This window comes from Lissotriton helveticus, unplaced genomic scaffold, assembly GCF_964261635.1.
Source record: "Lissotriton helveticus unplaced genomic scaffold, aLisHel1.1 SCAFFOLD_461, whole genome shotgun sequence".
Lineage (NCBI taxonomy): Eukaryota > Metazoa > Chordata > Amphibia > Caudata > Salamandridae > Lissotriton > Lissotriton helveticus.
The window spans coordinates 632,611-657,001 of NW_027612057.1; positions in this window are offsets into that span (position 1 = coordinate 632,611).

A 24,391-nucleotide genomic window follows, 5' to 3' on the forward strand; every position below is an offset into this window, starting at 1 on the left:
CCCCGGGATCTAGCATTAATTTTTGGTGCAGTCTGAAGGCATTCGTCTACTCTGCAGCAGAAAATTACAGCTGTTGGTAGAGGCGTTTTCATTATTCGCATTTCTCATAGGACAAGAGTGTTGAATTACCCTTTTCAACAACCAGACTCAAACGACAGCGACTGCCAAATAAATGTCTTTGAAAGCAAATTGGTTGCTGTGAACACGTTTCTGGATGGAAAGTTGAGGCTTCGAAAGAACTCTCTCTGCTTAGTCCTAAGCCAAGTCAAAGCTTCGTTGTCCTTCAGGGGCTATGACACGCCCCTGGGTCACATCCCCACATGCCACCCAAATCGGTATGTGTCGACGATGGCATTGTCGCTCACAATGTCCTAATGTGCACTGTTGGGGCTCTTTTGCAAAGTGAGGGGGCAGTTACGCTTTAAAAAGATAGAGACTAGAGCAGCGCTGCAACCAAGAACAAGCGGTGAAAAACAAGGGGGATCGCGAAAGTTAAAGCAACGCTGTTGGCACCACTCAAAGGTGTTTCAGTGGCGCATGCAGCCGGAAGTCCATGTATGGGCTTTTACCTCGCGGGAACCAGCGTGATCATTACTAACAGATGGTGCTTCTGCTGACTCCCGCGAGGAAAACGCCATACATGCACGCGTACTGATAGGAAACCATGCAAAACATGCACGAGTTTCAAGTAAAGTGCTGAGCGATTACAAGAGGTCCCTCTAAGCAGTGCTTACGCAATGCGTAGCGAGACCTAAAAAGGGAGTGACAGAAGGTCACACGGATGGCAGGGGTTCAAAGGTCAGTTATAGCTCCAAAGGGAGCAGAATAGATGCTCTGGTACCTCTCGACTGACACCAACGTCTCTATGGTTACACATTATTCAGCGCCTTGAGACCCTCACGGGTATGTAGTGCGCTTTATAAGTGTCCTGATTGGTTGATTATTCAGGGCCTATGTACAGCCTCCTGCAGGTGTGCCTGTGCACAATGGTGCAGATGGTCTTTGCTTTAGTGATACTTGGCCACTGAGTCCCACAGGCTGCAGGGGCCTCCTCTCCCGCTCCCCCTGGACTGAGGTTGAGGGCCGCTGCCAGGCTACTGTGAAAGACCATCTGCGAGTACTTAACGCCTTTTGGTCCATATCAGGAGGCAGCCACCTCAGGCCCTGAGTACAAGTGGGCTGCAAAAGGGCGAGGTATTTACTGGGTGCAGTAAATACCTGGGGGCAGATTTAGAAACCCCATGCGCCACTTTTGCGTCATTGGTAACATGGGAAAAGTGACGCAAGGGGCTTGTAAATCTGCCCCTAATGTTCAGAAATCTCCTCTTGAAAAATGAGGAATTAAATGCAAACATTTATATTTTTTGCACCATATTTTGCATTTATCTGAATTAATTTCATGTTCTTCCAAGGAACATTTCACTAAGTTTGATCTGCCGCAATGTTTCATGGGAAAGTTGCAGGGTGAGGTGTGAGCCTCGAAGCTTGACATTCCACTCACTGCACAAACAGGAATGTACCACCCACTCGGGACCAGGTTCTCCGTGTGTTGCTCTCTCATGCGTATGATGGGAGCCCATATCATGTGTCACACGGTGATACCGTGTGAGTTAGCAGGTATGAGAATGTCCTGATGCTGTGTAATTCCCACGCACTCTTATTTTACCGGACATGCATATGATTCATATGAGGCACTCTGACCCCGTTAGGGCCTTAATGTACTCATGTAAAAGGAAGGAAAGAACAGTCCCTCCTGACCAGGTATAACAAGGTGCACAAAGGCAGTCCCCCTGCCCCACCTCTACTAACAGGATGCAGATAAATACTTGTACGGGATCTGCCACAACAACAATGCGCATAGCTAGCTCCTCTCAGACAAAAACCTACCCATGAGCACCAGCGCATGCACAGCACCAGGAAGGCCTCCTATGATGAGGCACCTAAGCAAAGTAAACAGAAATGCCCCATGACCCCGTGCTCCAGAAAGCACTTTGCATCCTCTATAAAGTGCCTACACCAGACCACTCATGTTTCCCGGTTCCATGCATGAGTAGCTCATCCAGTCTAGGTTTTACTGTGCATTCTGGTAATTGTAGCCCCAATTATCCAGTTACAAAATCACGACTACAACAAAGCAAAACAAAATCTGTAGTGGATGAGCTATTCCATATTACATATTTGGGGGACGCAGAGCTTAGGGCACGCGCCGTGAGGGCAACGGCTGGCTCCTACCTGTCCCTGGACGAAGACACCCTCTTCTCCACCTTCCACACCGTGAGGGCAACGGCTGCTGTTACTTCATCGCCAGTCCCATTTGCAGCGGGAAACTACAGCTCCCAGCTGCCCCGGGCTCCGGCGCTGCACTGTGACACCTTCCCTGCGCCCGGAGGCGCTACAAGTCTAAGGAGAGCCTAGTGCTCTAGGGGGACGCAGAGCTTAGGGCACGCGCCGTGAGGGCAACGGCTGGCTCCTACCTGTCCCTGGACAAACGACATCCTCTTCTCCACCTTCCATGCCGTGAGGGCAACGGCTGCCGTTTCTTCATCGCCAGTCCCGTTTGCAATGGGAAACTACAGCTCCCAGCTGCCCCGGGCTCAGGCGCTGCACAGTGACACCATCCCTGCGCCCGGAGGCGCTACATGTCTAAGGAAAGCCGAGTGCTCTAGGGGGACGCAGAGCTTAGAACACACGCCGTGAGGGCAACGGCTGGCTCCTACCTGTCCCTGGACAAACTACACCCTCTACTCCACCTTCCACGCCGTGAGGGCAACGGCTGCTGTTTCTTCATCGCCAGTCCCATTTGCAGCGGGAAACTACACCTCCCAGCAGCCCCGTGCTCCGGTGCTGCACAGTGACACCATCCCTGCGCCCGGAGGCGCTACAAGTCTAAGGAGTTCCTCCCGCCCCACGGGACGCACGCGGGCGGCGCCGGGCTAAGCCCAGGCAAAGGGCGGGCCATCTGTGGCCGTCAGTGAATGGAAGAGGACGGGACGGGCCACCCCCCTTACTTTTGCCAAGGACAATCTCTAGGTGAGGACAATCCATAAAAGGTAATGTTACTTGGATTCAATTCCCGCGGCCTAAAACGCACTACACCAGCAATTTACTCTGCAACCTTAAGGGAGCTAGCCTATCTGATTGGGCTCTTGCTGCTTTATTTCATCCCCACCTAGTACTACTGATCCCCTTAGAATGAGTGAAGTGGGGAAAAAACAAACACCAGCAGCTACACGACCAAACACTAGACTGCAAGCGGCAGTACCACATCCCCTTCCTAGCTTAATAAGATGTTACAAAAAACTATTGGGGTTGTGGTTACAGCAATCGAAAACACTCAGAGAAGGTTATCAATCACACCCACTCTATCACTGCAAAGCCAGGAGGGTGAATGTTCAGTTATTGCAACTGACATCCCGGATCAAAACTCCTATTTAACATCATCTTATGTACAACTGCCCTGTACACAGGTATCCATAGAGACCCCTGTAGTTGTAGAGGATTCACCCATTGTTTGGATCCCCCCCACCCCCCAGGAAAACTCCCTCAGTAGGCAAACCACGCCCCAGGAGAAAGAAAGAGAGCCCCCCCAAAAAATCGGGCAAAAAGAACTCGATCAATCATAACCTGGTGACCCCAATTCCCAATACGTCATATCCGAATCTAGGAATTCCGTGCTGGGTCACTAACTTGGTGGCTGATTTGCAAGCATGCCTGGAGCGGACTATTGTTGCCCACATTAAACCCCTGGTGTCAAAGCTCAACAGATTATTCTCTAACTTAAATAATTAGGGGGCAGGGATAACAAACTCAGTAAATCCCTTGGGAAACCCTGCATCCTTACCTGATTCTGATTGTGGTGGCAGACTTAATAGTATGCCTAGTGCTAGGGTTGCTTTACAAAAAAACACCTCAAAACAGACTAAAAACCCAGTAATACCAATAATCCACACGTTGGGCCCTTTTCACAGAACTAACTTAAGACAAAATCCTAAACTTACTATCATTTTGGTATTCACAGAAGACACTTACTCATTTCAGTATTCACAGAAGTTAGGACTCCTAACTTTAGAACTCCTAAATGCATTCTGTGAATACCGAAAGTCTTAAAATCAGGATTTTTCTCAATTTAGTAGTAGTAAAGTTAGGAGTCCTGTGATGTCACTGACCATGTCATGAATGATCTAATATGTGACATCATCAGCAGTGGATTGCGGGTGCGCGAAATATAGTTAGTACAACTAACTATATAGTAGCAATTTCAATGGTTTTGTATGAGTAAAATGTCCAGCTAACTATAACACCACTAAAACTTATAGGGGCATATTATCAAGGGGGTTTATTTCTGCTTTTTTGGTTTTAAAAGACAAGAAAGCGGAGATAAAATGATCTCCCTATTACCTATTACCTACCTAACACCAGTTAGCGACAGCTATTAGGAGATAGCGACCATCTTGGGCCCCACTTTGCATGTCAGTGATATTTATCACTAATGACATGCAAAATGGGCGTGCCAAGATGTTAGCAACTGGAAACAGTCGCTAACATCGCTATCTCCTATTACCAACTTTTGGAGATATTCGCGCTAAGCGCGAATATCTCCAAAAGCTAACACCTGCCCTGAGCAGTTCTTAGCCATGTTATCCAATGGGAGGTGGATAACATGGCTAAGAGCATTAGCTTGGTAATGCATGAATATCGCGGACTTTTCAGCGATATTCATGCATTGCGGCCGTTTTTTTATCGCATTTGCGATAAACCTTGGTAATACCAAGGTTTATCTGCGATAAAAATCGCCGCAGCTCAGCGGTAATTTTTGTCTCTAACCAAGCAATAGCGATAATTATCGCTATTGCTTGGTAATATGCCCCATAGTTTTTTGAGTGAATTTCAAAGGTTTTTTAAAAGCTAATTCCTAACTATATAACTCCTGAAACCTATGGTTTTTTCAGCGAATTTCAAAATTTTTTTAAATGCTAATTCCTAACTATATAAGGCCTGAAACCTATGGTTTTTTCAGTGAATTTGCAAGGTTTTTTAAATGCTAATTCCTAACTATATAAGGCCTGAACCTATGGTTTTTTCAGTGAATTTCAAAGGTTTTTTAAATGCTAATTTCTAACTATATAAGGCCTGAAACCTATGGTTTTTTCAGTGAATTTCAAAGGTTTTTTTAAATGCTAATTCCTAACTATATAAGGCCTGAAACCTGTGGTTTTTTCAGTGAATTTCAAAGGTTTTTTAAATGCTAATTCCTAACTATATAAGGCCTGAAACCTATGGTTTTTTCAGTGAATTTGCAAGGTTTTTTAAATGCTAATTCCTAACTATATAAGGCCTGAAACCTATGGTTTTTTCATTGAATTCGCAAGGTTTTTTAAATGCTAATTCTATTCGCGGATAACGTTTTTAAATCTCAAATGCCTGCTTTGCTAACAGAGTTTTTAAGCACAGGCTCTTTTGTCTCTGGTGGCCATCTTGGGAGACTGCATATCAGAATTTTTTTTATGAAATATAAGAGGATTTGAGAAGTCACTCAAAATGTGCCCTAATTTTTCTTTCTTCAGCACTAATCATAATTTCTATGGCAAAATGAACCCCCTCATTTTGTTCCTTTGCACATTAAATGTTTTAAGTGTTAACACTTTATTCCAATCAAGATGACTTCAGGTGTGCCATACTTTTGTCATAAGTAATACTGTTAGCGCTCTAGTTGTTCTTTAGAACACTGTGGGACATTCTGTCATTGGGCTATAGTTTGGCTACATCTGGCTTATATTTGGGCTACATTTGTTTTTTTTGGTCTCTGGTGGCCATCTTTGGGCTACATTGGGCTACATTGGGCTACATTGGGCTACATTTGGGCTCTAACATATATATAGCCCAATGTAGCCCAATATATATTTTTTCAAAGTTAATTTTCGTAAAAACCACTGGAGCACATATCTTGAGACATAGCAAAGGCACATCAGGCTACCAGTCCCTACAATTTTGCCAAGTTTGGTGGAAAACCATTCAGCCGTTCGGGCTGAAAGTGAGTCCAACCGCCCTATGGAAATTAACATGGGGAAAACACATTTTGGGACCCCCCCTTTTATCTCGTCCCCCGCTTGACGAATCCCCCCCAAACTTTCAGGGAAGGACCGGAGCGCCGCGAGGCAAAGTTAAGGAAAATTTCAGGAACATTCCTCAACCGGCGCCAAAGTTATTCCCAATAGAATGTTGCGATTTCCCTATGGAAAACAATCCTAACTATATATACCTACTGGCTATCGCCAGTAGGTAATATACTATACACTTTCAATGTTTACAAACTACATTGCACAAAAAAAAGAGAATAAATACATTGTTTTACAAATATTATACAGCATAAGATTTTAACTAGAACTATTTGAACATTGATTTATAAAGAATTTCATATTATACAATGTTTAGGCATTATGTCTTTGTACTGTATATATTTTTACAAAATGTAAATAATAGTAGAAAAAAGGAAAAAAATGTTTTTTACTTACATACAAAACTACATTAGAAAACAAACATTTTTTTATAATAACACTCATTTAGCTGTATATACAGAATTACCAGTACATCATGCACTTTCTTTTTTTGTGTTATCATTTTTTATTAGCAGGAAATACAAACATCATTAAATATTAAATAGTGAATATAAAATAATAAAGTATTAAACCATTAATTTGACAACAAATCAGTAAAAAGCGGAAAATTATAGAATGTCAAGCTAGTAAAACATAAGTTACATATTTCATTAAAAGAATTCATTCGGAATAAAATAAGGGAATGCAATATAAGAATACAGAATCACACCAGTAGTAAGTATAAATATAATAGTAAAAGGTTGACTAATTGAAGACAATACAACATACTGGGAAAACAAAGGGGAGAGTAAGGGATTGTGTCCACTTGTGGTAAATAAATAAATAATACCGGATCTATTTTTGAATGAATGAATGAATAACAGATAGCTCAATAAATAAGAGTCAAAATTCGAGGTAGTAGGAGTTTTGCAGGTTTATTACAGCATAAAGGACAGGAACAGGACAACCTGCATAGGAATAGGATGACAGGGCCCAGCAGCTGCTGGGGCTGGATCTGGGATGAGCGTGCTGACTTTTAATAACAATACAAGAGCATATATACATAACGCAAACACATAGCATTACATTGCAGTAGGCGTAGCAGTGGGTGGAGCAGAAGGCGTGACGCGTAGCAGTCGCGAAAGATAAGGGTAAAAGTAGGTGTAACTGGGCGTATACATAGACATGTGATGCAAACGTAACAGAATATGTCATGAATGGGCGGAAACATTGGAGGGGGCTACCTAAGGAGCCGGGACCTCTAATCTGATAGTGCGCGCAAACTGGCAATGACGTGTTACTAGGAGAAGCTGGGGGCTATGAACTCTGTGCTAGGAGCAGAGACTAAAGTCTGGAGGGTCGGAGCGACATGTACCTAAACAGTATCTAGTATCTGATGTTTAGGGAACATGTTGATATAAACTAGAAGTCAAGAGAGGAAAGGCTAACTTGATTCTAAGACTGGACCATGCATTACTCTACATGTAGTGCGTGATGAAGAATATTAAATGACCATTAAATACAGTATTTCTCCTAACATGGGGCCGAATAGGCTAGACAATGACGGAAACTATTGATGCAGTTCAGTAGCTTAGGAATGCAGAGAAGGAGGACTGAACTGATAACTGGAATCATAACATAGTCTTGGCAGACTCAGAGACTAAGCCAGGCTGGGCCGGGCACTGCGAGGCAGGAAGTAAGTGAAGGGTCGAGGATACAGGTGGGGGCTGTATCGCTCCTCAGCGAGGTTTCAGGAGACAGGAGCTGAATCTGGTGTCCGGGCCCTGTTGAGGCCTAGAAACGGGGACTTTATAATAGAATAACGTGCACACTGAGAAACGTGGCAACATAACTTTACATAGGCCTGATACTCATATTACTCATGAGGACTGGGAAATGATATACCAGAGGCGTCTTGAATCGGACATGGGGAATAACATATGCATATTGGTCATGCACACATAACATATGATGGATGACACGTAGGAACACAGAACATGGCAAAATTTACTTTTCCACATTCCCTCCTTGTCACTACGTTTCCATCAGGAAACATCAATATTCATGATACCATCTATCATTTCATACAGTATCATTTGCTCGTCTCGAATTGTCTTGGAACGAGATTTAGAACGGGGCTTGGGACTAGGAATACAAGAGGTAGCACACATGCCGCAAATCGCAGGGCCACATTGTATACAGAGGCAGCAGCTGAATATGATCGCTACTGCGATACCTAGAAAGGACAGGACTTTCCATCCCCATGCAGAAATTATATTCCAGAACCAACCGGGCCATGTCCAGGTGCCTGGATCTTGGTGTATCAGATGGGCAATTTTATGAAGTCTGGTTATAGCTGAATAAACAGACGGCGCGTTATTTGGAATGAAAATGCAGCAACTAGATCCGATGACTCTACAGGCCCCGCCCCTATCGGCCAGTATGACGTCAAGGACGAGACGATTCTGGAGCACAACAATTCTCATAAAGGATTGCTCTTCGGTTAAGTTACCTAGAGCGGAGGCAGTCTCATCTACTACAGCTTCAAGGGTTCTTGTTAACCTACGAATTAGCTTACTATTTACAACTGTGCCTAAATAAGGGAAAACACCTTTATCAATATCAATGAATTGTTCTGCAGCAGTTTCAGTATAGTCGACAATCGGGAGATTTCTCTTGTGTCTAGTATGTACTAGGTAGGAATTCCTATGGTAGTCAGGTGGGGCTAGAAAAACAGGTGGCAGTAGGAAGGCAATGTAACAGGTTCCCTCCCAATCGAGGGGCAGACGAACATATGCAGTTTGACCACAAACAAAATAAGAATGACGTGAAGCTTTAAAAATAGATTTCCCACTGTCACTATACTTGACAATAGTAGTACAATCACTATGTCCTACGTGTACAGAACCATTATTTTGGACACATAATTCGCCTTTGACTGGTAATACTGAAATAGCGGGTAAGTCTAGAGTAGTATCAGACTGAACATTCAGGACCATGAAATTCGACGAATAGTTACCTAAATTGTACACTTCATTTTCTAGATCTAAACCTGTTCTGTGGGGGAGACCTTGCTTGTCTGAAAAACATGTACTGTTAAGAAAAGACATATCTGTTGAGGATGACGTTAACGTGGACCATGCTCCACACGAACCATTATGGGAAAAAGGATAAGGAAAGAGTGGCAGAACTCCCTTTGACGTCTGGAAAGGGGGGAGTCGACCACACACCCAACAATTAGTGGCATTGCTGGTCTGGTGTGAATAATGCAACATGCGGATAAAAGTATTGTTACGCATAGCGAGGCGGTATGAATATTCATGAGGAGGCAGATCACTAAACGTGTGTTCTACTGTAACATTAGAATGCTTATTTACATGAGGAACTGGAAAACACAGATAAAATGCGTAACTAGTGCAGGAAGTCAAAAGGCTGAGAAATAATATGAAACTTAGAAAAACGATACATCGGATTGAGTTTTGACTGACTCTCTCACTATGGGGGTCTATTTTATACATGTCAGAAACAGTCTAACCGTTTCACCTAGGGGAGGACTTAGACAATCAAACTGGCTGACTTATTTTACTAGACCGTAGCTTTTGCTTATACTCCTGCTGCGGAGTTTTCTCTAACAGGGGAGGGGTTGTGTCAATGTCATTTGCGGGACAGTCCTTAGGAACAATGTTTTGACAATCCTTCAGATCCTGGGAAATGTTCTTTAAGACGGGTTTTAGTCCATTAAAAAGTTTAACATGAGAAAGGTGCACCCAGCCTTTGCGTCCTTCCAACTTCACGGCTGTACGGGTGGTGAGGAGGACCTGTCGGGGCTCTTTCCATCGAGGCTCCAGCGGACTTGATCTGTCAAAGTTGCGGACCATCACCATGGATCCTGGAACGATTTCATGCGGTGCCACCTCGGTATTGTCTGGAAATGCGGCGGCAACCTGTGAACGACATGAGTTGAGGGCAGACATCAAGGAAGCTAGGTAATCTGTCAGCATATTACATGAAACATCAGTAATACTTCGGGGTCTAGGAGTACCCCACATGTTAGGGGGGCGGCTGAAAACGACCTCATACGGAGACAGACCTGATCTGGAATGTGCGACCATGCGCATATAAAATAGAGCAACTGGCAGAGCTACTAGCCAGTCCACACCTTTTTCTTTACATATTTTAGCAATTCGGATTTTCAGAGTCTGATTATGTCTCTCGACCAGACCAGCTGCTTCAGGATGGCGTACACAATGAAACTTCCACTGGTACCCTAACAAAAGGGAAACGTGCTTCATTAACTCTGAGGAGAATGGCTGACCGTTATCAGAATATACGACTCTAGGGAGTCCATATCGAGGGAAGAATTCACGAACCAACTGCTTGGCAGTGGTCGCGGCTGTGTAATCTGGGACTGGATATGCTTCTGTCCATCTGGACAAAGCGCATACAACTACAAGAACATACTTGAAACCTCGACATCGCTCCATCTGAATATAATCCATCTGGAGGACCTCAAAAGGGTGGTCAGGAGGCTGGAATCCACCTTGTTCCACCGGGACACTTTTACCTGGATTAAACTGACAACATATCATACAGGTACGGACTTTCTGCTTGGCTGCAGCTCGTAAATGCTTGTTGAACCAAATGTTCTGGATACTGTCTAACATAGCTTTTTCTCCTAAATGTGCTGGACTATGTGCGGTATTAATGATGACTTGAACCATAGAGTCGGGGAGAAACCATGTGGTTCTTCCCTTCGTCACCCATCCTTGATCTGTCTGGACCCCTCCTTGTTCAGACCATTTCTTGATTTCATCGGGAGTAGCATGTAACTGGATATCTATGATATCCTGGGTGGGGTCCTTAACTGTCATACATGTAGTTAGATCTGGAGTTTGTGTCTGTGTCGGATTAACTTGAATGTCTGGAGTCTGTGCTGTAAGCTTGGCTGTGCGATCTGCTAGATCATTACCTTGGGAAATAATGTCAGTGACTTTCGTATGTGCTTTGCATTTCATAATAGCAATGGATGTCGGTAAATGTATTGCATCTAACAGAGCTTGGATAAGGAAACCATGCTGAATCTTGGTTCCATGAGAAGTCATGAAACCTCTCTCCTGCCAGAGCACTCCAAAGTCGTGTACGACTCCAAATGCATAGCGTGAATCTGTGTAAACATTAACTTTCAGGTTCTTGGCGTGTATGCAAGCTTGTGTCAGAGCAACTAGCTCTGCTGCTTGAGCGGACAGAGTATCAATGCGGTGTGTTTCAATAACTTCGGTGTCAGTAGTCACTGCATACGCGGCGACTAGTTCTCCTGTACTAGTTCTCATACATGAACCATCCACATAAAGTGTCAGGTCGGGGTCTAGTAACGGAATGTCTGTCAGATCTTGCCTTGGCTTTGTCGTAATGTTAACTACTTCCACACAATCATGTGTGGCTGGATTTGAATTAACTGATGGTAACAGTGTAGCAGGGTTCAGGACGTTGCAGCGTCTGATTTCTATGTGTGGCTGGAACAGTGTCAGTTCATAACCTGTTAAACGTGCAATTGTCAAGTGCTGAGTTTGTGTTCGGTTCAGAAGAACTTCCACGGAATGTGGGACTTGTACTGTCAAGGTATGTCCTAAGACTATGGAATCACTTTGTCTGATAGCTAGTGCTGTGGCTGCAACTGACTTGAGGCACGCGGGCAAAGCCTGGGCTACAGGATCTAATGTGCTCGAAAAATAAGCACAGGGCTTGTATTGTCCTGCTTGATCTTGTGTAAGAACAGATAATGCTGTACCTTCACGTTCAGTAACGAAAAGTGTAAAAGGCTTACTGTAGTTCGGTGTCGCTAGAACTGGAGCTTGGCATAGGGCTTTCTTTAACTCATTGAAACTAAGTGTATGTTCAGATGTCCAAGGGAGAACAGTCGATACGGCTGCCTCCTGTGTCGTTAACTGTATCAGTGGCTTGGCTAGAAATGCATACTGAGGAATCCATTGTCGGCAATAAGAAGTAAGGCCAATAAAAGCACGTACCTCCTTCTGGGTCCTGGGCTGAGGAAGACTCGCTATCAACTGGATGCGATCGGGTGTCAACTGCCTACCCCTCTTGGACAGCAAGTGTCCTAAGTAGACCACTTGCTGGACACAGAATTGAAGCTTCGAAGGGGACACCTTGTGCCCCATCTCGGCTAGGAAATACAAGACTGTCAGTGATGCTCGCTCGCAATCACGTTCAGAACGGGCTGTGATCAGTAGATCATCGACATACTGGAGCAGGGCAGTGTCAGTTGGCATGTGAATATTGTCTAGTTGTCTCTTAAGTGCTTGACTGTAAATACTAGGACTTTCTGTGAAACCTTGAGGAGCTCGTGTAAACATATAGCTCCTTCCATTTAAACAGAATCCGAAAAGGAACTGGCTGTCTGGATGAATTGGAACACTGAAAAATGCATTCTTGAGGTCGATTACTGTAAAGAACGTGGCTTCGGAATCAATGGCTGTCAATAGGGAAGAGATGTCTGGGACAACTGGGTACTGCGGAATAATACATTTATTAAGCTCTCGTAGGTCGATCACTAATCGATATACTGGGGGTGCATTTGGATCAGTACGTTTCATGACTGGAATGATCGGAGAGTTACATACATTGGAGTCAGTTTCTACAACTACTCCTTGAGCCATGAGCTCGTCAATAATTTTGGATAAGGCTGCTACAGCCTCAGGTGGCAATCTGTACTGTCTGATTCGTGGTAACACTACACCTGGTTTGAGAGTCACACGATAGGGTGTGATTTGCATATAACCAACATCAGTTGGACCTTGCGCCCATAAATGCTGTGGAACATTAGACAGTCTTGAATCAAAATCTCGTAATACATAGTGACCCTTAAAGTCACGTAGGAACAATCGTATTCCCTCTGGGGAACAACATATAACTGCACCTAACTCTTTCAATGTCTTAATGCCTAACAGATTTTCTGGACATGACTTAGTAAGTAACAGATCAGTAGTGCGGGACAATGGACCTACTTCTAGAGTAACTGGCTTTGAAATCTCATTTACGATAGGCTTTCCTGAAAATCCAAGGGAAACATTTCTAGAGCCTGAGAGCGGAGCCCCTGGAACTTCGGCGTGACTAATTGTGGTCCTACTTGCCCCTGTATCAATCAAAAACTTTCTGTCTTTCCCTAATACTTGACTGTGAACATAGGGACCCTCTTGATCTACAGGTATCTCGATGAGAGGCAAGCCTACCTTCCTCTCTAGGCTGTTTCATGAATACTGCTGATACTCTGGATACTCAGACTGTGCATACTGGTACATCTGCGATGTAACATGCTGTGTTGCAGCAATAGGCTGCGGTACTGTAACTGTCTGTTGTGCATTCTGTGGCTGAGGAATCTGTGAAACTTGTTCCTGTCTAGGCGGACGTGGTCTTTCTTTGGTCTTACCAGTAGCTATGTTGTGTTTCAGAACTGCACATTCATTTATAAAATGACCTGGCTGTTTACAATAATTGCAGTTCCCTTTAACGGGAGCTGCAGGATGACTGGCTTGATTCGGACCCCTCTTCTGACTGTCCTGAGGAACGGATTGTGCAACTAATACTTTCATTTTCGTGTCTTTCATACGTTTTCTCTCGTGTTCTTGCTCTTCCCTGATTCTATTCTGGTGGTACTGGAGCATCTGGAGCATCTGGGACGGAGTATTAGCTTGCCAGGTACTTTCGACTTTCAGAACTCGATTTTTAATTTGTGGGCTTGAATTCTCGACTAATTTAGTAACGAAAAGGTGAGGGTACGACTCACTACTTGTCTTGAGACCACTATTGATGCTAAAGCATTTTTCAAACCTAGAATAAAAATCACTAATATCTTCCTCTTGTTTCTGTTTACAGGCTGAGATTGCATCCCAGTCTTCCTTTTTCGTTGTTAATAATCTGGGTAAAACTTGAATCAATAATTCTGGTAATTCTTTACATTTCTCTCCTAGACCGGTACCTGGTACACGTGACTTATCTTCAGCTTCTAGAACAGCCCAATCTATCTTTTTCTCTCCCACCTCCCATTCTTTTTCCTTTAGCTTTTCATACACCCCTGCGGGCAACAGGACCTTTAACATTTTAATGATATCTGGGTATGTGTATTCTCCCATACGGAGCATGTCTTTTAATTCTCTATGGAACCCTGCTGGATCTTTATCATGACAGGGAATTAATTTCTTCATCTCGAGGAGTTCCATCTTTGTTATTGGGGTGTATACAAACACTCGTTGCATTTCACCGTCCTCTGTCTTAACTGGATGCACTTCTCGTAACGGGTTCTGTCTTTCTATGTAAAAGGGTTTACTTTCTGGGGGTGAGACATGAACAAAATGCGGGTTCAGAAACGTTCTATATTTGTGGCGCTGTTCTAGAATGACACTAATTAAATCGGTACCTAGACCTTTCCATCTATACTGGAGTAACTCGTTCAGGACATCATGCAACGGACCTGGATCAGAGTGTTGACCCTCATACAGAATAATGAGGTGCTGGATCATATACATACCCACCAGTCGCTGCTCGGCTGGGGGCAATTTCAGAAACATTTGTGCCACTATTTCGTCTGGAAAAGTGGTAGAATCAGTAATCCATCGGACTGCTGATCGGGCTAGTTCCTGCTCATGCATGGTACTTAACTCACTGTAACCGATTCGTGATTTCAGAATGTAATCGGTAGCTTGGAATACTTGTTCTAGGGAACCTTGTTCTGGTGCTGAATGATGGAAAATAGACTTGTGTTCTAGGCGTAAATGGCGATCTGGAAATCTAGATTTTCCTACATACGCTATTCTGGCGGTATTCTCGTCGTCTTCCTCTTCAGGATCAGAGGTACTTTCTTTCTCGCTTACTTGTGCTGCTTTACGTTGTTCGTGTATCTTTATTATTTCTCTACGGATTTTCTTGTACATACTCTCCATGGCACCAATGGTATTGTGCTTACCCTCGGCTATATTATCACTCCACTTTGTCAGGGTTTTCATTTCGGCCGGATCTTTAGACGGGTAATCTTGTTCTCTTATTAGACAGTTAATTAAAAACTTTAATATCATGCGCTGAATCTCGGCTTTCCTTTGAGACATGGCATCACTAATACTTTGTGGGTCATCCCCTGTACGGATGAAACGATATATTCTGTCTAGATCTTCTTTCATATTGGGTAGGGTGACTAGATACTCGGTCACCCTCCTTACGCGTACTGAATATAAAACCATATTATTCTCGCCTGGGACTGGGTCATAGGCACATTCGCCAAGGGTTTGCCTGATTTCTGCAACAGACTTATTACTCTTGGGAGTACGCTGTGATGCTTGAGCATGTAATTCGAGTGCTGATAAACGCTTGCGTGGCGGCGGGGTTTGAGGAGGACCTCCTCCTGCGGCCCCTAGACTAGAATCGTCGACTGATATTCTTCGTGGCGGAGCGGGAAATTGAAATGCTGACTGGACCGGGGGTACCGTAGCAGGTACTGCATGGGGTGCCCCGGTGTCTGGAGGAGCAGGATGTGCCTGATTTACAGGGACTGGCGGAGCACGAACAGGATTTGCATATTCAGGGACTGTGTCGTCCAAATAGGACGAAATAAAAATATCAGCTGCGGTCTGTTTGTGACGTAGCTTGGTCGGAACTAATGGTGGCGGGAAATTACTGGATGCCTCCGGGGTCGCTTTTGGCAAGCCCTCGGCAAGAAGAGGATACATACCCCTAATAAGGGCATGCCTCTGTCTGTCTGACTGTTCGGCTTTGACTTGTTCACCAATCTCGATTAATTCTTTTTCTTGTGCTCGTTCTAAGGATTCTCTACTTAATTCTGACTTTCTGATTTCTTTTTCGGTTCTTTTATGAGCTTCTTTACGCCATAACTCGATGGCATCTTTCTGTGACTGTCTGGCTTTCTTTTTCCATAATGCCTCTTCTACTCGCATGATGCACTCGGCATCCCATGTACCCGATACGGGCCATCTATACTTTTCTTCTAACTGTTTGGTATACTCTACCCATAAATCTAGATACAATATGGCGCTTATGCCATGCTTCTGATACATAAAGTGACCTGGACTGTCCCTTGGCGGAACAGGAACTGCTTCTTCTAACAAACCCTTTCTAGTTTTTAACTGACGTAATCTCGAAAAGAGAGACATTGTAAACTTGAATCGGAACACAATACAATACACGAGAAACAATAACAATTGGGAAAACAATTCAGGCATACCACGACATTGGAAATACATTGAACAACATCATAACATAACAGTTCGGACAGAATATTACCTGGAATACTGAGAACAGAAACACAAGAATTTCTCGAGAACGGAACAGACTAGAGTTACTGGATGCACTGCTGAAACAGTACGGAACATACCGGTCCCATAAAGGGACGCATCAAGACCCGTATCCACCTAGATGAACACTTCGTTTGTGAGTCTGTGTACCACCAACCCACGGACCAGAGTCAATTTAGATTGACCCTGTCTAGATACTACCCCAGTAATGGTACTCACCGGGCAGCAAGAACGGAAAGCCTCGGACTGGACTGCTACGACGACGGACGACGAACTTCGGACTTCAGTTACGGGTGGGCCTCCGGATACCTCGGACCTTGGACTCTTGGCTTGGGCTCTGGTCGGGACTCGCCGCGTTCCTCCACCGTCTCGTTTGGATGCTGGACCGCCTCCTCCGTCTCCTCCGTGGGCCTGAGGGATACTTGAGCAGAAATATCTGCCACTGCGCAGAAGAGTTCCGTCACGACTGCAGAGGGTCAGGGGGTCGGCGTGGCTTCACCGACGCGTGGGGAAAGGGCAAGTCCCTGTTCGGGCGCCATTATGTGGTAAATAAATAAATAATACCGGATCTATTTTTGAATGAATGAATGAATAACAGATAGCTCAATAAATAAGAGTCAAAATTCGAGGTAGTAGGAGTTTTGCAGGTTTATTACAGCATAAAGGACAGGAACAGGACAACCTGCATAGGAATAGGATGACAGGGCCCAGCAGCTGCTGGGGCTGGATCTGGGATGAGCGTGCTGACTTTTAATAACAATACAAGAGCATATATACATAACGCAAACACATAGCATTACATTGCAGTAGGCGTAGCAGTGGGTGGAGCAGAAGGCGTGACGCGTAGCAGTCGCGAAAGATAAGGGTAAAAGTAGGTGTAACTGGGCGTATACATAGACATGTGATGCAAACGTAACAGAATATGTCATGAATGGGCGGAAACATTGGAGGGGGCTACCTAAGGAGCCGGGACCTCTAATCTGATAGTGCGCGCAAACTGGCAATGACGTGTTACTAGGAGAAGCTGGGGGCTATGAACTCTGTGCTAGGAGCAGAGACTAAAGTCTGGAGGGTCGGAGCGACATGTACCTAAACAGTATCTAGTATCTGATGTTTAGGGAACATGTTGATATAAACTAGAAGTCAAGAGAGGAAAGGCTAACTTGATTCTAAGACTGGACCATGCATTACTCTACATGTAGTGCGTGATGAAGAATATTAAATGACCATTAAATACAGTATTTCTCCTAACATGGGGCCGAATAGGCTAGACAATGACGGAAACTATTGATGCAGTTCAGTAGCTTAGGAATGCAGAGAAGGAGGACTGAACTGATAACTGGAATCATAACATAGTCTTGGCAGACTCAGAGACTAAGCCAGGCTGGGCCGGGCACTGCGAGGCAGGAAGTAAGTGAAGGGTCGAGGATACAGGTGGGGGCTGTATCGCTCCTCAGCGAGGTTTCAGGAGACAGGAGCTGAATCTGGTGTCCGGGCCCTGTTGAGGCCTAGAAACGGGGACTTTATAATAGAATAACGTGCACACTGAGAAACGTGGCAACATAACTTTACATAGGCCTGATACTCATATTACTCATGAGGACTGGGAAATGATATACCAGAGGCGTCTTGAATCGGACATGGGGAATAACATATGCATATTGGTCATGCACACATAACATATGATGGATGACACGTAGGGACACAGAACATGGCAAAATTTACTTTTCCACACACTTGAGGTGGACGAGGAATACTCCTGTTCTCCTGGTCACGGATATAGAAAAACAAAAGAAGGAGTATCACCCGAGTATCACGCGGTACAACGTATTAGTTTACTGGCGTGGCAAGAGGCCCATAACCTACTTCTACCTTCCGCTGCTCGGCTATGATGTGCCTACCCCCTGCCCGCTGAAGTACAATAGAAAACTACCGATAGTTTTTGTCCATGCTCCTTATTTTTGAGAGCAATCTCCCTTTGGTAAATTTTGCCATAGGTACTGAAAGGATTTAGGATAGGGTGAGTCTTTTAGGGGACTCATACCGTCCATCTCCTTGGTCCTGATGAATACCGGGAACCTTCCCTAATGGTAGAAACATGTTGACCAACGCACTATAACACATATAGAGATACGTAGGTCGTAACTCCCCTTCCAGTATCTCGCACTTTATTTTTAATATTGTCCAGTTGCTTTTTAATAAAATTCTCTTTCACAAAGATAAACCAGGACAATTTTTAACATCTATTTTTTTGCACTTACATCTCACAACCTGCTCCACTGTATTACAGGTGTCGAAGCACACCCTGGTGACGCTAGGCCGCCAGGGTGGACCCCGATGATGAAGCATGTCACCACTAGGTGGTGAGTGAGGGTTTTTTTAGAAAAGGAATAATTATTCCGCTTTTGGAAAACCTCCAGGGTATACATCGGGTGATACTCCTTCTTTTGTTTTTCTATGACAATACAACATAATCATAAGTCAGTGAACTAACAGTACCCAAAGGTCAATACAATATAATGAACAAAATAATCTAAGAGGTAAGGGGCCTTATTTATGAAGGCCTTGCGCCGCCGGTGCGTCACTTTTTCCCATTTTAAAAGCGGCGCATCGGCGGCGCAAGGCCTTCATAAATAAGGGCCAAGGTTAGCAAGCAGATTTAAAAAAAAATGTATACTTGTTACTGGAAAACCTTTCCTCCATAACTTATTTTATTCTGTCTACAAAAGTTAAACAAAACTTCCAATAAATCATGCACTTTCAATGTTTAAGAGCTACACTGCAAAAACAAAAGTCAAAATTTTAAAAGGAGACAAATACACAGTTGTACAAATGGTATACGGATAATGTTTTGAAATATATTGGATAAATGTAGCTTTATAATAAATATCAAATTTTACAATAGTTTGTATTAAAAAAAATATTGTTTTGAAAAAATCACAAAGAATCCTGCATATATTCTTTTAAGCCATTGCAAATGTCTTAACAGTACAGCAAAATAACATTACTTATGCAAGTTAATAAAAGAAATTACAAAATTTAAAGCGTCATTATTTTTGTTTTTTGATAATACAAGTAGGCAACCATTATGACACCACTTAATACAAAAATATAGAGAGACTGATTGACATTGCCAATGCTTGTTTAAAACAATGTTTTTCCAGAATTAAAAGTTATACAAACAACATGACGCAAACAAGTTGCTACAGGAACAATCAAGTTGATCAGTTTCCATGTTACCACTCCTGTGAAAGGGGCATCATTGTGGAACTATGAGGTACTCGATCATCAATGTTAACAAAGTTGTGTTCATAATAACGCACTACATACCCTTGAGGGTCTCAAGGCGCTGAATAATGTGTAACCATAGAGACAATGTTGACAGTTGAGAGGTACCAGAGCGTCTATTCTGCTCACTTTGGAGCCATAACTGACCTTTGAACCCCTGCCATCCGTGTGACCTTCTGTCACTCCCTTTTTAGGTCTTGCCTAGGCAGCACGCACGCGCTACTCTAGGAAAAATTACCTCTTGGAATCGCTCTGGACTTCCGGCCTATGGCTTGCTGTTATGTGCAGCGTCTCGCAAGCATACGTGCACCACTCGCGGGACGCTGTAGCTGTATTCGTGGCCGGGCTTGTTTTAAATCAAATACGTGAATTGTTCCCACTTTGCTGTGCCCTTCTTGTCTACATGTGTAAGTGCAGGCATTCCTCAAGCTAGGAAGGGCAGGTGTGTCCCTTCTCACTCTTGCTTGCTTACACCAGCTGTCACAATGGAGATCACCGAGTCAGTATTTAGGGCTGGCTAATCTTCACACTTCGGCAACACTGACCGATATATACCAGTCGGTACCTGTTGAACCACCAAGTGTCCACAGATGCTGGAAGGCCGCCGTGCTTTGCCGTCCATTGACTCACTCAAAGATGACCTGTCCTGACCAGGGAGTTACTTTTGTCCAGTGTGAATGGTGTGTGTGCTGGAGCTCTTGTTATGGGTGTTGCGATATGCGTGTCCTATCTGTGGGAGACTGCAGCAAAGAATACTGGGGCATATTATCAAGGGGGTTTATCTCTGCTTTTTTGGCTTTAAGAGCCAAGAAAACGGAGATAAAATTATCTCCCTATTACCTAGCTGTCGCTAACACCAGTTAGCGACAGCTAGTAGGAGATAGCGACCATCTTGGGCCCCACTTTGCATGTCAGTGATATTTATCACTAATGACATGCAAAGTGGGCGTGCCAAGATGTTAGCGACTGGAAACAGTCGCTAACATCGCTATCTCCTATTACCAACTTTTGGAGATATTCGCGCTAAGCGCGAATATCTCCAAAAGCTAACACCTGCCCCTGAGCAGTTCTTAGCCATGTTATCCAATGGGAGGTGGATAACATGGCTAAGAGCATTAGCCCGGTAATGCATGAATATTTCTGACTTTTCAGCGATATTCATGCATTGCAGCCGATTTTTATCGCATTTGCGATAAACCTTGGTAATACCAAGGTTTATCTGCGATAAAAATCGCCGCAGCGTAGCGGTAAATTTTTGTCTCTAACCAAGCAATAGCGATAATTATCGCTATTGCTTGGTAATATGCCCCACAGTTCTGTCCCGGGAGCTGGACGCTCTGTGAGCAGAAAACGAAGTCCCCTGACAACATGAAACCTCTTTTATCCAGACTCTGTTCTGATTACGCACAGTTTGTTTTATTTTCTGATTTGTAAATGGCACATTTGGGATGCCCTGACTTTGTATCCGTGTTCTTCAGTGTAGCACAACTTGGCAGGCGTAAAGTTCAAACGAAAGAGCCAACTTTTGCCATTGCAAATGGTACATGTAGAGGGTGGCTTGGCAGGTGGTAAATATTGTCTAGGTGCTCCAGTGTGGTTTTTTTTTGCATCTGGGAGAAGTACGGGCTGGGAGATAAGATCTTTGCTCCGAAGACCACATTTTAATCATGTGGAGATGAGTGGATTGGAGTCTAGATGCCCTTCGGCAGTCTTCAGTGTGGCCGCTCCACTCACTGCCTTTCTGTGTAGCCCACACATGGGTGCATGGTAATGAACCCTATCTCCAAAGGCAGACAACGCAGTCTGTGCCCCAGTTTTTGTGTCTCTTTTAATTTCTGAAACTGGGTTCTTTAGATATATATATTGGCGACCCAGTTAGCTTGTGTCGTAGGTGACTGTCTAGTACTCTCATACGGCTGCACCACCCCCGTGTAAACCTTCATATGGGTGATTGCACCATAAAGGCAGAAACAAGCACGGTCCTTCATAACACGAAACTTAGAATTCTGTTTTTGATTGCATTTTTTTTTCTGTCTCTTGTTCCAACTAGCTTCTGTGAAGTGCCATTTTAGCTGCCTGCAGTTTAAGTGCTGGATTAAGTGTGGTCTCTTAACAAAGGATGTACGACATTACAACGCATGCTTTTACCACGCATGCTTTTACATCGCAAGTTTTACAACGCATACCATTATAACGCACAGTGCTTTGGGGCGCTGGATAGTGAATAGTTTAATTTACTATTGCAACTCCAGTCCCCGTGGATAGTTGGGAAGGTGTTGGATAGTACATTAAACGTATTCCCTATCCTAGAGCGCCCCCCAGCGCAATTTGTTGTAATGGTTTGCGTTGTAAAAGTTGCGTCGTAAAGGCACTGCGTGGTAAAAGTTGCATTTATTTATTTCTTTATTTGCAGGTTTGTACCACGCTGGCTTCACTCCCTAAGGAGTATCTCCGCGCCTTTGGCTTCTACAATAAATTAAGAGGAAGAGTCTTTAAAGCTGTTCTGGTTTACTGTTTAAACAAAAAGGTCTTCAGAATTTTCCTAAAAGGAAGATGGTCTACGCATAGCCTGAGGGATATAGGGAGGCTATTCCAGAGAGAGGGTCCAGCTATTGATAGTGTTTTAGCTCCATGTCTGGCCTTCTTTGCTCTGGGTATACACAGAAGACCTTTTTCACTTGATCTGAGTGTCCGAGTGGGAATATAAGGTATAAATTTCGTGGTCAAGTATGCGGGACCCATCCCATTCAGGCTTTTGTGTATGGTACAGCATACCTTAAACTTGGCCCTCTGTCTGACAGATAGCCAATGTAGTTTAGTCAGCAGAGGTTTATAAGGCGTGCGGGGATGAGCGTTCAGAACCAGGTGAGCAGCCGTGTTCTGGGCCACCTGAAGTCTATTCATGACTCCCTCATTAGCAGACAGGAGCAAGCCATTGCAATAGTCCAGGCGACTCAAGACAAGCGCCTGGACCAGCGTCTTCCTGGTTGTGTCGGGTAATAATGGGAAGATTTTCCGCAGCATACCAATTACATGAAAGCATGCTCCCACCACCTGGTTGCCATGTTGTTTGAGGGTAAGCTCCTGATCTAATCGGACCCCCAGGTTCTTGACAGTTTGTTTAGGCTTGGGCACTGGGCCGAGGTCTTGTGGCCACCAATCTGGGGTCCAGAGCATTTTTGCCTCGCCAAACAACATGACTTCCGTCTTCCCAACGTTGCACTGCAGATAGTTGGAGGACATCCATCGTGCCACCGCTTTCATGCCCTGGGAGAAGGAGTTTCTGACCTCAGGTGTAAAGATCTTGAAAGGAAAGAGGAGTTGCGTATCATCCGCGCAAGATATTGGGATGAAACCATATCTTCTCATGATGTTAGCCAGGGGTGCCACATATATGTTAAATAGGGTGGGGCTCAGACAGGAGCCCTGTGGCACCCCCTTGGAGATTTCAACTTCCTCTGACCTGTATGCGCCCATAGCTACTTGCTGGGTGCGGTCCGTCAGGAAACTCCTCAACCATGCCAAGGCTTCCTGCTTCAGGCCGATGTTAGTTAGCCTGGTAGTCAGGATGTAGTGAGATACGGTGTCAAATGCCGCAGACAGATCCAACAGCACCAGGACAACAGAGTGACCCCTGTCCTGGTACATGTGTAGATCGTCTGCGACTGACATCGGGGCGGTCTCCGTACTATGTCTGGGCCTGAACCCGGATTGGGACTGGTCCAGCACTTCAGTGGATTCAATGTATTTAGACAATTTACTGTTTACATGTTTTTCAATAATTTTGCCTAAAAACGGGAGCAGGGATATGGGTCTGAGGTTAGCTAACTCTTCCCATGGAGTAGCTGTGCTTTTCCTCAGCGCTTTCACCAGAGCCTTTTTCCATCCTTTAGGAACCTGTCCCGTGCTCAGTGACAGGTTGATTAGTCTCTGGATAATAGGTCCCAGAACCGTGGCCAAAATGGGCATGACCCGTGCAGGGATGGTATCCATAGGGGATCCACTCTTTATCAGAGAGATGTTTCCTATTACTTCCTCAATGGATATAGGGGGAAAGGCAGAGAGGGAGTACATAATCGGCTTTTCTGTTTCCAGGTTTGTAATGAGGTCATTATCAACGGTATTATGTTGATTCGAGAGTGTGATTTTGCTATAGATGGCATCTATTTTCTGGTTAAAGAACTGGGAGATGTTGTCACAAAGTTTTTGTGACGCCACTTCTGCACTTTCACAGGCTGTGGGTTTAAAAAAAAGTCTCTAAAATCTGGTAGAGAGTTTTGGGATTATTACCAGCTACTAGTAATTGTGATGCAATATGATTTTTCCTTGCTGCTCGGATAACTTTGTGGTATATTTTCAGAGAGCTTTTGTATAATTGTTTATCTTGATCTTGGCGAGAGGCCCTCCATTTCTTCTCCAGTTTTCTTGCGGTTTGTTTGAGCACTCTAAGGTTCTCTGAAAACCAGATTTCCTGTTTATATGTAAAATATGTTTCCCCTTAACAAATGATAAAATGCCTGTGAGCACTGACAGCATTGGCATTTGTAAAACATCACTAGTAAAACAACCACGAGTTGCTGTTTTTACATTGCACATTTTTATTGCAAGCATATGATATGGGGGCAGTGTTTATCATTTGCTTTCAGTTTGTGACACATGCTTCCAATAAAACTAAGAGTTCCACCTTCTTGC